The 8881-nt window shown below is 39.5% G+C and overlaps 1 protein-coding gene across 1 annotated transcript in view; it reads right to left on the reverse strand.

Moving 5' to 3' along the window:
• LOC133558156 (ankyrin repeat and fibronectin type-III domain-containing protein 1) overlaps nucleotides 1-8881 on the reverse strand; it is a 150885-nt gene that overhangs the window by 45340 nt on the left and 96664 nt on the right. The gene's annotated exons all lie outside the window — the stretch shown is intronic.

Genomic DNA, 8881 nt, shown 5'->3' on the forward strand with positions numbered 1-8881 from the left:
CCACACCGACTAAAGTAGAGTATATCTAAGATTATTAGTATAGTCCAGGGCTATTCAACTAAATAATAAAGAGGGCCACAGTTTCAAAAGCCCAAAGGCTCATGGGCCGGACATCGAAAGTGCCTCCGCAGGTTATATTCCTTTGAGAGTGCAAAGTAAATACATCGGCTTTCACACTGAACTGTCAATAAATTAATCATTCTGCACTCGCTACTCGTTTCCAGCGTGTGCAGCCAGACAGATAGTTAACAGCATGAAGAAACAGACGTTTTGATGATCATTCTTTTGATTTTTTTTCCTTCCCTATGTTTATTTCTTCACACTTCTTCCTTCATTTTAGTGTGTAAGACAAAAAATATAAACATACAATAAACATTACAACAGTATAAAGTCTGTCATGTATTTTACATTAATAATGTCCATCATGTATTTTACATAAATAAATTAGGTTTTAGTGTTGATACATTCATAAAATAAACTGCAGATGTTTACACATACAGACAATAAACAACATCCACATCAAAAATTGCACACAATGAATGTGACTCATTACAATTAATCCTAAAGTGTAGCGTTATTGCCTTCTACTGAAAAAAAATAGTTTAACATGTATGAAACAAGCCATGAATACAAAATATATTACAAAGTTAGAAATTTCAATACAACACAAACTAAATATATGTATGCACAATATCTACTTACAAAGGTTTGACCAAGTTTCGTGATGAAGCTCACACGTGTGGATTTAACCGCTGCTTATTTGGAACAGTGTCCGCACTTAAAAGGTCCAAAAAGAAACAATGACTCGAGCACTTTCTCAGGGATGAACATTCATTCTTTGTTATCCAGTCTTTGTTAAAAGCCAGATTTTTTAAATGTATTTTGATTTGCTTCAGAGTTGAATGAAGTCTTCTCCTTACCCCACTGCTGCTTCACTATGACACATATGCCTCGCTATTTCCCCCTGTGGGGTGGCAGGAGTACTGCATCGTCGAGCGACCCAAGGTTTCATTGAGCCTATTTGGGTGATGTGCGGCGGGCCAAATGAAAGCTTAGGGCTGCCAGTTAAATAGGCCTGGTATAGTCTATTGAGAAGTACTGTACCGTCAATTCCGGACTATAAGCCACAACTTTTTTCCTACGCTTTGAATCCTGCAGCTCAACTATTTAATGTTTTTTTTTGCTGACGGCTACAATACTAATAGTTTTCATAAAACATAAGCAAATACACTGAAATGGTGTGTTAGTGTTTGTGCACTGCAGGTGCTTCTGTGTGAACCCTTACAATGTTTCCTGCTGTTTGATGCTTTGAACCGGAAGTACAAGTGCCTTTCTACTCATATGGATTCGTCATTCTGTCAAAAATTAAATAACCCAACATTACTGTGGGAGTAGTAACTTAAATTCACCTAATTTTGATGATGAAAAAAATTTCCTTAAGAGAAATTGAACATAACCTTTCTTCTCCGAGGTTGACGGCATACAGACCGGTTTAAAAGTGAGAGACAATTGCTGTGCTAAGGGAAAGAAGGGTCGCTAAAGATCATTTTCCCTCAAAAACGGGTGGAACATTTTGATCTATTTAAAACCTGAACCGCAGCGCTACTGGAGGAATGTTTCCTTTGCTAAAAAAACGTGAACAATGATGTTTACTTAAGTAAAACAAAATAATTAAAAAAATAACTGTCGTGTGCGTGATGTGACGGTTAATTGGAACGTTTACTTGCCGTGGAAAGGGAAAACGGGGAGAGGACATCAGTCGTGCTGCAATTAAAAGACTGCAATAAACAGGTAATGCAGAGAGGCTCACAGAAGACAATAGCATATTGTCCCGCTTTTGGCGGCGGCTCACTCACCAAATGTTTAGGACTGGTGTGAGTCTGTGTTTAGTCTGTGTGGCCTGCGTTTGTTCACAGTGGATTCCACTGTTGAGCGTTAGATTCCACTGTTGACAGTAAGTTTAAAGCTCTGTGTCAAAATGTCCATCTGGCTGTTTGATTCCGTGGGCCCTTTAGTGTCTCCTCGGTGGCTGCGGGGGCTTCTCCTCTAATGCGAGAGGGTCAGTTGTTCTCTTTGATTGTACGCACTGCGCGCGGTAAGGCAACAGCTGGGGGTTGAGGTTTAAGGTCGGGGGTTCAAACTAGGGCTTACCGAGGGGGCAGACTCCAAACCCTAATTTGGAAATGGACTCTTGGATTGCTGGAAATAGCTGTTGAAGGTTTGGACTTATATGTGCAGCTTGACAGGAGGGGTTAGCATGTTTGCATATCTAGTTTGTCTGTACTTCCAATTAGGAACAAATAAGGACATGCTGTCTTCGATTGCTGCTATTTTCACTCAGAACACTCCCAAAGTCAAGCATTGTGAGCATCCGATTCCGTGGAGAAAATTCCACTCAATCGGAGTCGAAATCACACCAAATCAATTTCGAAGAGTTATGACATTTTTCGTCACAATGCTTTGTGGGTTATGAACATACTCCCCTCTAAGTGAAATAACTTAAAGGGGACCTATGATGATAATCTACATTTAAAACACTTCCTTGTGGTCTAAATAACATACCGTATTTCCTTGAATAGCCGCCGGGCATGTAATACACCCCTGCCTTGAACTACTGCCGGGTCAAACTCGCTCCCCAAATTTATTAGCGCATGCTTACTTTTACCGCCGGGTCAAATTTGTGACGTCACGAGTGACGCTTCCCCTGTCGTCATTTTCAAAATGGTGGAGGAGTTTTATTTTGCTTTTACTATGTGTAAACTAGGGGTCTTGTTCCACAGCCATACAGATCACACTGATGGTTGTGATATAAAACAACTTTAACACTCTTCCTAATATGCGCCACACTCTGTGAACCCACACCAAACAAGAATAAAAAACAAATTTCAGGAGAGCATCGGCTCTGTAACACATTATAAACGCAACATAAGAATTACCCAGAGTGCCATGCATCCATGACTCTTAGCTATATTATACACCCCGCTAGCACCAAGCCCCCCCCCCCCCGTCCCCCTTATCCGTGCGTCGGTTGAGGTGGGCGGGGTTTGTGGCGTGTGTATAATATAGCCAAGAGTCATGGATGCATGGCATTCTGGGTAATTCTTATGTTGCATTTATAATGTGTTACAGAGCCGATGTTCTCCACAAAGGTGTTTGTTATTCTTGTTTGGTGTGGGTTCACAGAGTGTGGCGCATATTAGCAAGACTGTTAAAGTTGTTTATATCACAACCTTCAGTGTAAACGGTATGGCTGTTGACCAAGTATGCATTGCAATCTCGTATGAGAAGCAGCGAAATGCATGCATCTGGCCGGCATGCACGTAGATAGCATGGTGTAAAAGTGGGCGCAATGACACGTTGTAGAACAGTGGTCCCCTAACACCGGGCCGCGGCCGCAGAATAATTTTTTATTATTATTATTTTTTTTAATCATACAAATTTTTTTTACTGCATGCCAATGGTAAGGACAGGGGTGAGAAGAGGTTTTAAATTAATTAGCGCCCCGGCGGCTATTCAAGGAAATACGGTACTCTATATTGCCAAAAATATTTGGACACCTGCCTTCACTTACATATGAACTTGAAGTGCCATCCCATTCCAAACCTATTGGATTCAATATGATATCGGTCCACCTATTGTAGCTTCAACTCTTCTGGGAAGGCTGTCCTTAAGGTTGCGGAGTGTGTTTATAGGAATTTTCTACCATTCTTCCAAATGCGCATTGGTGAGGTGACACACTGATGTTGGTCAAGAAGGTCTGGCTCTAAGTCTCCATTCTATTTCATTCCAAAGTTGTTCTATCGGGTTCATGTAACCTATACGTGCTACAAAGCAATGCAATAAATATATATACGGGGTGTTATGGGCTAGGAACAGAAGACTAGTTTCAACTCATAGAGAGAGACAGAGCTAGAATTGTAGTTTGGTTGACACCGTGTATTAGAGAATTAGTGATTGACAGCAGATATATACACACAATGAGTTGAATGGCCATTCAACATGAAAGCAATTTAAAGAGAAAAACACAAGTACTATATACATATATACAATTCCATTTAACTATTCAGTATCTCTGGATCTTGCTTAAATGTCAGTTCAGATAGTTGTTCTTGGGAACAAAAGGATGGCAGTACAGTCCATGTGCTGCAGGTAAAGTGACAATTGTAAAGGGTCGGCTCGAGAGCCTCCTACCAGCCCAGACAGAGCAGGTGGTGAGGTTCCTGGCTGGAATCTTCCAAACTTGATCCTTGGACTAGGTGATTATTTTCCTTAGCTCACCATCAAAAAGAAAAGCCTGGCTTGTGTAAGAGCCAGAACCATTCTTATATATCCATGTGTACACAAATCTTCATAAAATTTCACTACATTGCGTTATCTAGTATTCATAATATATTATCCAACAATATACCATCAAGTATTCATAATATATTATTCAATAATATATTATCAAGTATTCATAATATTCAATAATTTCTAATTCTTTCCTCAATATTGTACAATATAAATCAATAAACATCAGAATCACAATATGCAATAAAATGCTAAAATAACCATTAGCAGCATAATTATGACCTATACAAAGCAGTCAGTGCACTAAATGTGCTTATGATCCAAACACATAAAAGTACATTCAATACACAAATGTGATCATTAGTTTAAGTCAAACCTTTTATATGGACGATTGAGAATATGCCACAAAGACTGTTGCAATGAAGAAATATTAATGCTTAAAGTGCTAATGTCATGAATATGGACTCACCAATTCAGCTTCTACAGTCAAACACAGCTTAATGACAAAGACTCTGGCGCTGGAAGTCGGCTCTATAAAGTTACAAAATAGGCATGTAGTTTAAAAAACCGCCAGCACAATATTTTAGGTGAAAACAAGGTTTAAAACCTACCTCGAGCAGAAATGTAATCGATCTCTCATGTCCTGTCTCCTGGCTACTTCCTGCTATCGGCTTATAAGCACCACCAATTGGACCGCGGCGGTCACGTGACAAGGGAGGAGTGCGCCGAGTTGCCAAAGATTAACTACAGCAAGAGCATACCAGTCACTTCCGGCTACCGGTATATGCCTACAGCTGATTGGACTGTGGCGGTCACGTGACTAGGAAGTGCACAAAGAGTAATAGCAAGACAAGAGCCTAATAGTCTCCGCAAATGTATTTGACACCTGCGTTACATTCAGGTCAGGACTCTGTGCAGGCCAGTCAAGTTCATCCACACCAGACTGTGTCATCCATATCTTTATGGGCCTTGCTTTGTGCACTGGTACACAGTCATGTTGGAAGAGGAAGGGGTCCGTTCCAAACTGTTCCCAAAAGGTTGGGAGTATGGAATTTTCCAAAATGTTTTGGTATCCCGGAGCATTCAAAGTTCCTTTCACTGGAACTAAGGGGCCAAGCCCAACTCCTGCATAGCAATCCCACACCATCATTCCTCCTCCACCAAATTTCACACTCGGCACAATGCAGTCCAAAATGTACCGTTCTCTTGCCAACCTCCAAACCCAGACTCGTCTATCACATTGCCAAATGGAAAAGCGTTATTCATCACTCCAGAGAACACGTCTCCACTGCTCTAGAGTCCAGTGGGGATGTGGTTCACACCACTGGAACATGGAAAACAATTTCATAAAGCTCCCTGCATACTGTACGTGGGCTAATTGGAAGGTCACATGAAGTTTGGAGCTCTGTAGCAACTGACTGTGCAGAAAGTCTTTGCACTATGCGCTTTAGCATCCGCTGACCCCTCTCTGTCAGTTTACGTGGTCTACCACTTTGTGGCTGAGTTACTGTTGTTCCCAAACTCTTCCATTTTCTTATTCATAAAGCCAACAGTTGACTTTGAAGTATTTAGGAGCGAGGAATTTTCACGACTGGATTTGTTGCACAGGTGGCATCCTATGACAGTTCCACGCTGGAAATCACTGAGCTCCTGAGAGTGGCCCATTCTTTCAGAAATGTTTTTAGAAACAGTCTCCATGCCTAAGTGCTTGATTTTATATTGATTCTGATCATTTGGATGGGTGGCCAAAGACTTTTGGCAATATAGTGTATATTGGATATGCTTTGGTGTAAATTGTGCGTAAATTGCGCTCTGCAGTCACTTTTATAACATGTTTTTGAAGGTTTATCTGAAAGAAGTTTAATTGTAAAGGACATCCCAGATTGCAAATGAAACCAATAATTTAGCTTTTGGAAACGTACACTGTTTAAATATATTTATTGAATTTGTCACTGCTTTTTTCCTCCAGACATAGTGGGAAATAAACTTCATAAACATGTAGATTCACCTGGTCACAACATCAGGTACACCTGCACACTCTCTTATCAATTCAAACTCTGCATTAAAAAAGCTATTTCTAGCAGTATTTACGTGTCCCAAGTCTGTGGTATTATGCACTGTATACGCCAAGATTAGATGTAAATACTACTTGATTTCACCTTTTGTGTTTCATCATAACCTGAAGCAGAAAACAAAATACCGTAAATTCCGAAAAAATTTGTTACACTTTGAACCTTGAGGCTTATAAGACCGTGGGGCTAATTTATAGATTTGTTTTCCAATAAAATCCATAATAAAAAAAACAAGCGAATACCCCGAGAAAGTGTTTTATTATTTGTGTTGTGGCGCCATCTTATGGACGAGTTCGCTCACTGCAGGTGTCCTTCTATTTACGGGTAGTGCTTTTTTAAATTTTTATTCCAACCGCAGTGCCGTGTTCGTCTCACAGCCATGCATTTTTTAGACTTGAATAAATTCTCCATTGATCATTTTAAGCAATGTTTGTAAGTTTTACAGAATAACTAAAAATGTTTATACTTACTAAACTGTCCCATGTATGATGTCCGTAGGAGTGTTTTCATGCACATTTGTACATGCTATCGTAATGTAATGACGCTTACATGTTTACAAGTGTTTGTGTTAGTATTATTAACCTAAAACGGCATCCTGTTTTCATTTTTTCAGTTTCACATATTCCTCAGTAAATACACCGAAACGTCACAGTGGAAATACTGAGTCTGATTACCTGATTGAAGAGCTAGCCTCCGCAGCTAGTGGGTCAATGACGATGACTTCTGTTTTGTTAGATCAGCCATTTTACTGCCGTGTTACAGACACCGTTTAGAAACAATTAAGGTATGTAAATAAACATTTAAAGAATCTTTCTGTGTATATAACTTATTTCCCAATGTATCCACGGTATCTCCGGTGCAGCTAGTATATGGACAAATGTTTTTTTCTTTAGTGGGTGCAGCTTATAGCCCACTGTGCTGTATAGTCCGGAAAATATAACAAGGGCTTCCACCTTGCAGAGATGTCATTACGTAGTGAGACTGCAAAACTCAACAAACAGAAGCAAACAAAACTGCATGCAAGCTCACGCAAAATGCACACACTTTGATACTTTGGCAGTGTTAAACACAAGTATCCAATATTGTAACAACGTTGGTTAGTCAGAAAAACAAAATTAATCACAGGTCCCTTTTAAAGGGGAAGTGCACTTTTTTGGGAATTTTTACTATCGTTCAAAATCATTACAAAAGACATGAGGATGGATGTTTTATATTTTTTGGCATTCCAAAGATTAAATAAACATGATTAAAAGTCTGCTTACAATGTAGACTATTGGAGCCGCGCAATTGTGAATATAAAGCCCTTAAAAAACCAACAAACACCTTAATTGAGGTTGTATATACACTATGAAATTATAAATGTACTGTAGTAATGGACACATTTATAATAACATTTAATATTTACGTATTTTGATAAATAAACCGTCGCATTAAATTCAAACAAGCATCACAATGTTTGCTTTTTTTTTGTCATCACTGATTATTACTCACTGCAGACATCATGAGGGCCAACAAACATAATGAAACATCACTTACTGTAAAAAGTTTGCTATCATTAAAATGTCGGCTGCTAGGATTTTCATACATTCCCATTTAGAAGATAAATGTCTCATGATTTTCGCAAATAAACTAAGTGAGGAGGCAGAGGGACACCAAGCGTCTTTTTGTGTGGTCTTTGCCAGTTTTGGTTCCTAACTGGCTGTCAAATGTACTAACTTGTCAGAATACCTATTCACACTTCTTCTGTTCATGTGAGAGGCATGATTTATGATCTACAGTAAACTTATGGGGCGAAACGAAGCAAAGAAGCAGTATACACGTCGCCACTATAAATAGTTTGTCTGCATTAGAAATATCACTAATACTTGATTAATATTAATATTTCATAACCTACCCAGTGACCTAGTGGTTAGAGCAGGGGTGTCAAACTCAAATACAGAGAGGGCCAAAATTTGAAACCGAACAAAGCCGTGGGCAGAGGTTGAACAAATGTACCTTTTAATAGGGACCCAAACAAGTTTTGCATTGAATATTGAACAGGCAAGGCTTATATAACTTTATAGTGACATGCAAAATCGAGTTTCAAATAATAATAATAATTGAAAAATATTAATGGCATATCAAATAAAATTTAAATAAAAATTGAATGCCTCTTTTCGGCGGTGGAGTGTCCACCATGGTTTGGTGATAGCGGGGGGTGTATATTGTAGCGTCCCGGAAGAGTTAGTGCTGCAAAGCGCTCTGGGTATTTGTTCTGTTGTGTTTATGTTGTGTTACAGTGCGGATGTTCTCCCGGAATGTGTCATTCTTGTTTGGTGTGGGTTCACAGTGTGGCGCATATTTGTAACAGTGTTAAAGTTGTTTATACGGCCACCCTCAGTGTGACCTGTATGACTGTTGACCAAGTATGCCTTGCATTCACTTGTGTGTGTGTGTATAAGCTGATATATTATGTGACTGGTCCGGCACGCTGTTTGTATGGAGGAAAAGCGGACGTGGAGACAGGTTGTAGAGAACGC

This window comes from Nerophis ophidion, linkage group LG08 (genome assembly GCF_033978795.1).
Source record: "Nerophis ophidion isolate RoL-2023_Sa linkage group LG08, RoL_Noph_v1.0, whole genome shotgun sequence".
NCBI lineage: Eukaryota > Metazoa > Chordata > Actinopteri > Syngnathiformes > Syngnathidae > Nerophis > Nerophis ophidion.